This window comes from Parus major, chromosome 2 (genome assembly GCF_001522545.3).
Source record: "Parus major isolate Abel chromosome 2, Parus_major1.1, whole genome shotgun sequence".
NCBI lineage: Eukaryota > Metazoa > Chordata > Aves > Passeriformes > Paridae > Parus > Parus major.
Window position 1 is genome coordinate 107,814,875 of NC_031769.1, and position 9,012 is coordinate 107,823,886.

Here is a 9,012-nt window from a genome sequence, read left to right on the forward strand (position 1 = left end):
AATTGGCAAGAATATTTTATTTCAAATTGTCAAGCAGAAATGTGTGTCAGGTCTCACAAGAATTTACAGTATAATTTCCTCAACCCATCATTCTCTGCACTGTTCTCTGTCTTTAGACAGCCTTTTCTGTGATATCCTTTTCTCCTGCAGCTCTGAAAAAGTGCTTCAGAGGAGCTGTAAATTAATGCTGGACTGCAAACCACAGAGAGGAGAGCAGAAGTCTCTAGAAACCCAGTATTTGGGCAGCACAGGCATCACAGGTACATTCACTGCACACTGGTCAAAAGGAGCTGAACTGAGGGAAAAGCACTTTGGTTCTAAAATTTCTTTGTAATGTTCCAGACCAGTGCTCATGATAATAATTATTGTTTGTACTGAGATATTTTCAAAAAGTTTTATCTGAACTCCATAAATTACTGCTTTTAAAAGAAGTATTATGTATTAAGCAAATATATAATCTGTGATTTTATTTTGCCTTAACACTTTGACATCTTTTTTCTACAGTTTCATACAGAATGATTATTGGCACTCACACATATTTCAGCTAATGATTTAAGTGTCTTTTCAGGAAGTCAGAAGAAAAAAATTGTCCATCTTCAAATTTATAGCAACTTTGCTATCAGTCTGATGATACTACCCATTCCAATGCAACAAAGATAATTTATCATTTATATTTTGTGTATTTAGAACCTGTCGAGACAGAAATGAACCAAAATTGTGTTACATACCAGTTTTTATGCTCAAGAAATTCTAGTTTCTATAAACAATGTTATTTCATATTCCAAGTGCACTTAAAATTTATAAAAAGGAGAATAATGTCAAAATTACAACTGATGACAGTTTTGGATGCATATTTGACCAATTGCTAAACAGCATCATGTAATTCAGCATACAGTGCAATGAGTTATGATATAGAACATGATGATAACTTAAGAAATGATAATTTAGGAAACAAAAGCTGCTCAGTTGACATCCATCATGTACTCCAATTATTGATGTTCATCATGTGCTGTTTGGCCTAACTGCAAATTTAGATAGTTACCTGCTTAATCTTTTTATTTTTCATACTCTTTGGAAAAGCTCTAAAAAAAAATAATAAAAAAAATACATATATTATTACAGGCTTCCTTCCAGCTCCTTCATTAAAGATTTTTCTCAAGTCAGTAAAAATCTAGGTAAAACGAATGGTAATTTTGTACCTGCAGGCTTTGATTTTACAGTGATCCAGTACCAAAGAGCTAGGTGAAGGTCTGTTCCTCTGACAGTCACTGCAGGCACAGGTTATCAGGGAGGTGAATTGTGACACCAGAGCCAGACTCATGAGACAAAGGCTCCCCAGGATTCCCTATAGGATCTTGGTAAGTTGCTTAACTTTTCTGAATTTTCAATACATTGTCTTTGAAAAGGGGAATTGCAGCTTAATCTCTTCCCCTTAGGAATATGATTACAAACTCATCAATGAGCAAAATGCTCAGGTGTTAAGGTGTTTTGGTAACCCCCATAAACACATTGTCAGTAATGTGCCTGAAGCACATATGCAGAGGGACATCTTGAGTCTTTGATGCTAAATGTCTATTTTAATGAATGCTATTTGACTGTAAAATCCACTCAAGATCAAAAGTTTGAATATAAATAGCAAAATAACAGCTATCGAACATGCAAAATTTATAAATACTAGCAGGAAAGTAATGCCTTTCTTGTGCTGTACATCTGACTTTTATCTTTGTGACCTTCCTAGTTAATATATTACTGAATAAAAGTGACCATGGTAAGCTGTAAGTGCAGCTAGAGCCTTAGGTAGGGACTGGAGAAATTCATGTGTAACAGGTCAACAAATACAAACTAAATAGCCCCATCTGGGTGAGTACTAGGGGATGGACTGCAAACAGCGTCCAGGCTTGTAGACACTTCCTAAATGGCATCTCCTATTGCCATTCCCAGAGACAGAATGCAAATAGTCCCCATTTTTATTCTGAGACTTACTAGTTCTGCTCCACTGTCATGTGAGGGCTGCTCTACATTTGATTACACCTAAGTTGAGAGTTTAAACTAAAAATTCAGCAGGATTTCCAGGACTGAAAATAGTTTTCTACATCACCTTTGAAAAGCTGTCTAGTCTCAGTTCTGAGAGATTGTCTGGGATTCACAGTTCTTGTGAAGGAATCATCTGAAAGCATCTGAAACCAGTAAGTCTTAATGGAAAATTGTCAGTCAACACCGATGTTAGCGAATATGGTTTTCACGTTCATAGATGTGTAACCATAAGGGAAAAATAAAAAAGCGAATGCAGCCCCTGGGTTATTTGGGATTTTTCTTTTTTGCCATTTAAATCAAAATATATTTTGATTGAACAGAATATCAGTGGTCTTGAAGTGGTGGGATACATATCCTGTAACCATCCCACACAGTAGTGTGCATGTCCATGGCCCTCTCTGACGTCTTACCAGAGCCAGCTCTTACTTTGTTCTATCACCATTTGTGATTCACAGAGTAACTCACTTGATATTTTAAGCTCCTGAAAGTACAGTTTATTATTTCCTCACTTATTCTGGAAATCCTTTGTTATTCAATTTAGCTAAGATTAAAGTATGTTCAGGCCTTATAACACTAATATTTGGTGACAGGCATGAGTCTTTTTCACAGCATTGCTTCTTTCCACTTTTTTCATCAAGTGAGCGCTCTTAAACGCTTTTAAAACTGGTCACAGGACAACCCTACAGTATGAACATAAATAAATGAAGAGTGAATCTAGGAATTCAAAGTAAAGCATACAAGCAATACTCAAGAAAACAAGGGCCAAGGTGCAAAGTTCATGTAAAACTAGGCAACATGGCAAATTCTTAGAAATACATATTCTTGTTTTGAATTGTAGGTTAAAAGTGAAAGAGAAGGTGAAAGAACATCTAGTCTTTTTCCTGGGGGAGAGGATGGTCAGGTACAGTGGGACAAAAGTTGAAAAGAGGGGGGGAAAAAGGTCTAATTCTGGGAAGTGCTTTAGACCACAGCACCATCCATTCAAGTAATTACAAGAAAAATAAGTGCACATGAAGTTATAATGTCACAGTTTACAGCAGCCTTCCAGTACCTGAAGAGGGCCTAGAAGAGAGCTGAGTGACTTCTAACAAGGGCAGGTAGTGATAGACAATGAAGAACAGCTTTAAAACTGAAAGAGGGTTTAGATTAGCTATTATGAGGAAAATCTTTACTGTGAGAATGCTGAGACACTATGCCCCCATCCTGGAAGTGTTCAAGGATGGGGCTTTGAGTAACCTGATCCAGTGGAAGGTGTCCCTGACTTTTTGCAGGGCTGCTCTCTGGTCACTCCTCTCACAGTTAATACTCATTCCCAGTTTTACTCCACCATAGGTGCAGAATGCAGCATTTCAACTTGTTCAATTCCATTCCATTAATCACTGCCCAGTGCTCCAGTCTATCTAGATCTCTCTGCAAGTCATCCCATCCAGGGAGGTTGAAATTAGATGATCTTTAAGGTCTTAAGATTCTGTGATTCTACACTAATCTAATCACTAATAAACAGCACCTGACTATCTCAGCAGCCCCTCTCATGTCACCAGGAGATGCTGAATAGGAAAGCTCGATGCTTTAAAGAACTGGAGTTCACTGTCCCATCTAACTTGCTTATGTTTTATTCAGTCAGACTTGCCTGATGCAAATGGGAGCAGAAGAGACCCAACAGAAATTCAATTCAATTCTAGCACTATCTTTCCTGTAAAATGACCATCCTAACCCTAAGAATTTCCATTAAGGAGGATTCAACAGGCTCTAGTTGTCCTTTTATTCCTACTGGAAAATTCAACTGGTAGCTTACTTAAATCTTCCTTTTTTGCAATTTCTCCTTCTTTGTAAATGCAGAGAGCATGTAAGTCCTTTCTAACGTACCTTTTAAAAATCATGGAATCATAGAACAGAAAAAGGCCTCTTAAAAGATCATCTAGTCCAGTCTCCTGGGCTTGTGATTGCTGCCTTACTGATGTTTCCTGAAGCCTCTAAGAACATGGGAACCAAGATTCCCTTTTATCTTCAGATTTTATTAGTGTAAATCATGTGACTCCTCCTGAGCTTACTTCTCACTTTATATATCAAAGGCCTAGAAAATTTGAGAATATGTATATATAATGCATCCTGGGGGGTTTTATAGTTAATTTGGAATTATTATTATTAATATATTATTATAGCCCAATCTAGTTGAATATGCTCCTCTTCATTGCATTGGACAAAATGACTTTTAAATGTCCCTTTCAATCCAAACCATCCTATGACTCTATAAAAATGTGAAATGATTTTGTTATGACCACCAGTCCATTGGTAACTGGCATTAGAATTATAGAATCATTACAGAATCTCCTTTATGAGTTGACTGAAATCTGCCCCAAAAATCCATTGAGTTCTCATCCCTGAATTTGCAACCAACACACTCCAAACTCCATCTATCAGAGTTCAGCATTCCTCCAATTTCCAGGCTAAACTTCAGGTCAGTTGATATCTGGTTTCCTGCCTGCATTGTTCTTCAGTTTTAAAATTGAGCCCTCTTTTTTTGCTAAATGAATCCCTTCTAAGGTTACCTACTGACATAATGCAGAGGCACACACAGTGGTTTTATGTTTATTAGCTCATGTACCTCAGATGTGATAGAAAAAAATAATAGGATAATGCTCTTTTTCTTCTGAGACAGGGAATGCCACATTCCTGTACCTACAGTCCCTGAAAACTTACACCATACCATTGCAGCTAATACTGGACTTGACAGATTAGAGTAACATCAGCAGAGATTTTATCCAAGGTGCAATTTTTCTAAAATAACCTTTCTGTTGAATGCAGTTCGTTGTCCAGCACTGATGAAAATTCACAGACCAAAAAGAAGCTAATATTTCTACTTCCACCAAACACAAGTACAACATGGGAAAGAAGTGGTTGCAGAGCAGCCCTGCAGAGGGGGATCTGGGGGTGTTGGCTAGCAGGAGACTCAGTGGGAGTCACCAGTGCACTGGCAGCCCAGAGGGCACCTCCCAACCTGGGGTACATCAAACACAGTGCACCCAGTCAGTCTTAAAAGGAAATTATTCTGCTGTGTTCAGTGTTGGTGCAGCCTCACTTGGAGCACTGTGGGCAGTGGCCTCACACAAATCACAAAGTATGTGAAGGTTGTTTAATGTGTCCAAGGAGACCAACAAAGCTGGTGAAATGGCTGGAAGGAATGTTCTGTGAGAAGTGTCTGAGGACTTAGGTTTGTCTAGCTTGGAGAGAAGAAGGCTAAGGGGTGACCTCGTTGCTTCCTACAGCCTCTTGAAGAGAAGTGGAGAGGGAGGTTTCCACTGTTGATCTGTTCTCTCTGGTATCCAGTGACAGGACATGTGGGAATAGCTCAAAGCTCCACCAGGGGAGTTTCAAACTGGATATCAGGAAGCTTCTCTTTCAAGAAAGGGTGTTCAAAGACTGGAACAGGCTTCCTAGAGAGAGATGGTTGATGCCCCAAGCTATCAATAGTTAACAGGCTTTTCAACTGTGCCCTTAATGACATGCTGTAGCTTTTGGACAGCCCTGAAGTGGTCAGGCAGTTGAACTGATAGATTGTTGTCTCTTCCAGCTGAGCTATTCTAGTCTATTTATTTTATTCTATCCTATTAGCTGCACAGCAGAGCAATTGTTTATATGTACACACCTAAATGCTCTCTGTCGTGAGTTTTCCCAGAAAGAGAGCCACACCACCTTGAAAAAAGTCTAGAGGCAATTTCAGAGCAGCTCCAGTTCCTCTGCAAAGGAAAGCAACAAAAGGGTTACTCTGCCACGCCTTGTTTCACACACACATAAAAGGCGGTATATCACTCTGTCAGTAACAAAACGCCTGTGTTCAGGACAAGGATCTGGCCGGGCTATTTTACAGCTCTGCCAATCCCACAGCTCGCAGCTCAGCAGGCTTACTCATTTCCACAGCTGCACCTCTCACCCAAAAAGTTAAACAACCTGGCTACACCAGCAAAGGGGAAAAAACAACCAAAAAAAAAAAAAAATTCAGGCAAGCAGCAAATAGAAGACTGCATATAAGGGAAAGAGCTGAACAGAGAAAAATAAGGAAAAAGCATTTAAGTGAGAGAAAGGAGGAAAAGCAAAAGAAAGGGAGGGATTATTCCTTCTTGAATTTGTTTAAGGTGCATGACAGGAGGCATGGAGAATCAAAAACATAGTTAGCCCACACAGGAACAACGACTCCATTTTTAGAATGCCAAGTGTTTGCTTAAAGTATCAAATCCTGGTGCTAATCTACTCTCCTCGGTTAGAGCATTTTTGCCCACAAAAAAAAAAAAATGCATGTGCTTGGTCCTGTGAACACTTCGAAGCTGGTGACTGTGCCTGTTGCAATTGCTCCAGTCTCAAGAGCTGTCTGGGACCTAGAAACCCTTTGTGATGTAGATAATTTTTAACATATTATGCATTATCCATTACCTATTTTGAATAAATAAATGCTATTTTGATATATCCATGCACTGCCCTGATAATCTGTTTTTTACTGGGATCTTTTCCCAAAAAATGAGCAGCTCTGTGACCACAGTGCAGTAAAGACTCTTTAAACAATGCAGGAAAGATTAATGATATAATCTCAAACAATGCAAAATATTTGTATAATAGCTTCACATGACTATAAATGAATTTCAACATTTCATTACTAAGAATATACACTGGGTTTTCCACCTTAACAGCATTTGCTAGGTTCCACACTTGTGTCATTTGGTTGAATCACTTGTCGGGAAGAAGAAACTATTGTTCGAGAAAAAAGCAACAACAAAAAACATTGTTGTAAAGTTAACCTTGCTTTTTTAAGAAGCAGAGATGGACTCTGCTGGTCTGATCAAGAATGTCCTTGTCCTCCACCCCAGGGAAGCCAGAAGCTTCCTGGCACTGCTGTAAGGAAGATTAGTCAGCACGAATAGGGAGCGGCAGGCAGAGCTGGGGGCAAGGCAAGGTTTCTGGGGAGTCACCAAGATCCAGCCACTATGGCAAGGGTGGGATAGTAACTTGCTAGAACACCCATGCTTATGGCTGTTATTCCTGAGAGCAAACACTCTCCCTCCTGACAAAAGTTAGGCTGTTATAGATGTTCATTAATTTGCTGTTAAAGTTTATCAAGAGAATTTAGACAGATGTTTGTATTTTGAGACAACGCAACCTGCTGCATACCTCACACCTTGAAAGGCCCTCTCCTCGCCAGGCACCAAGAAGGACTCAGCTGCTTTCATGGTTTAAAAAAAAAAGATTAACTTTCTCTTTGTTCTGCAGTGTCGGAGAACGCCGAATTGGTGCTGTCCCCAGCAGGAAAAATCTAATGCTCAATGGATCCTCCCACGCAAACTGCTTGTAGGGACAGAAGTGTGGCCTGGTTGTGGGAGGAGGAGTGTTTAGCTGCTGCCAGGTTAAAGTGAGAGAAAGGCAGAAATTCAGCTTCAGTGGTTGCTGACACACTTACTAGCTGTTTTAAAACAAAATTGATACTGTTTGACATTCTTTTCATAACAGCAGGTGAACTATTTTTGTAAAATAGGAATAACAGAAGTTTTTTATACAAGGCAGCCAAGTTAAAGAGAAAAAAAAAAACAAACAACCTTTTGGTGATAGCCGAGATTGTTGTAGGATGTCCAAGACATGTAGCTGGCCCACACTTCAGCTATAAGCAACTTAAGAACAGACATCTAAGTTCTGGCAAGGTAATTTGCGGAAGAGGTCCTGTACTATTGAGCTCTGGGAAAAGATTATTCTACTCATTTCTCCTGTAAGCACATGTGACTTCAAAGGGAAATCAATGCTAAGGAGCTAAGGATTTTTCAGAAGGAATTAGTTTAGATTTTTACTCCACCATATCAACATTTAAAGTTGGCAAATAGTTGTGTGTATATATATATATATATATATATCTACACACACATATATATACTATCCTCTCATTACAAGTGTGTTGGATAGACAGTGAAAAGCTATTTTAGAATTCCACAAAGCAACCTGCAGATTGAAAAGAAAGTTGCAATACAAGGTTCTTCTCTTACAGCCTTTTGATGAAAAGAAATACTTAAACATCAGTCTAGGAAACATAATATACATTTGAAAACAGAATCTACTTCTAAATCGCCAGATTAAAAGGGTTGTAATATGAATGCTCTTCAAGACATGCTCTGCCTCATTTATCTCAAACAGGAATAGCTAAAAGAAAATTTCATAGTTCTTCTACTACCATTAGCTGCAGTAGCTACAATGGCTGTTAAACCTGGGCCAAAATACCTCCCTGTCCTCGAGAGCCTGAAGATCTTCACAGGATCTGTGCACAGTTCTGTGTGGTTATACAGTGACCAGTCCAGCACAGTGACACAGTGACAGAACAAAGCCATACAAAAGCCCTTAAACATGTGCATTTCACATATATTGGCTTGTTTATGCCTTTTATTTTCTTTAAATTAAGACAACTATTTTTATGCAGGAGTATCAGCAAACTCTGTAAATTGGGACATTCTAAGTAAGTAATGCAAACAGATATAAGTCACTTCAGAAAAACCTTTGAGGTAAAACTCTTCCCCTCATGATGGCCATGGAAATTATAATTTTTGCAACTGACATTGAATTATTTATTGTGCATTGTTACAACATGCAGCAAAGGTACATAATGTGATTGGAAGGACTCCCGTAAGGCTGGTTCCCCTCTCCGACCCCAGTAGTATGACAACCAGCAGGTTCTGAAGTTACTTACCGCAACTGAGTGTGATCCTGGCAAGATTAACTAGGCAACCGCCTCAATGAAGAGAGGATGTACAGAAAGCACATTTAATTGTTTCACCATCATGAAGAATCAGATACGCCTTCGTAAGCATCAATTACTCAGGTGTATCCAGGAAAGATCTCTGCCAGATAAGAGCAGGAAGGATATGGCTCGGAGCGCATAAAAAATGAGGATTATAGGGAAGGCTGTCCTAAAAACGCTCACGATTTTATTTGCCTATGAGTCTGCGCTCC